Source organism: Galeopterus variegatus, unplaced genomic scaffold (assembly GCF_000696425.1).
Source record: "Galeopterus variegatus unplaced genomic scaffold, G_variegatus-3.0.2 Scaffold1445, whole genome shotgun sequence".
Taxonomy (NCBI): domain Eukaryota; kingdom Metazoa; phylum Chordata; class Mammalia; order Dermoptera; family Cynocephalidae; genus Galeopterus; species Galeopterus variegatus.
In genome coordinates, this window is record NW_007727556.1 from 98,073 (window position 1) to 98,572 (window position 500).

The following is a 500-nucleotide window of genomic DNA, read 5'->3' on the forward strand; positions in this document are numbered from 1 at the left end:
GGGGGGGGGAGGGGGGAGAAGACAGGCGGAGACCGACAGGGACAGAGCGAGCCCGGGGCGGTGGGCTTCCCAAAAGGATGCCAGGGACGAGGGGAAAGTTAAGGGAGCATGCTGTTCTGTCGTTTTGATTCACTTCTCATAGTTTTGTGATTTATGGTGTTTTCGAACAAAAGGTAAAGTGTAGTCACACTTACAAAAGGGAGGGGATAATATCTGGGTAGGAGAATAGTTTGGTTGGCTTTATCATATTTCTAGCTGGCATATTGACACGTTGTTGGGATTTTTTTAATAAAGAATTTTAATGTGAATTCGGGAATCTTTCATAGAGCCCAGTTTGAATATATGCCAAGACATGGTATGGTAGCTTCTTATTAGTATAAATATATTTTTTTGGCCTGCCTTAGGTCTTAAGTACATTTTTGTGGTCGTCTAACAAATGAGTTTGCCCTTTACCCAGAACATTGCGGAGTGAGTTATGGAAGTTATATTGTCAGTAAAAT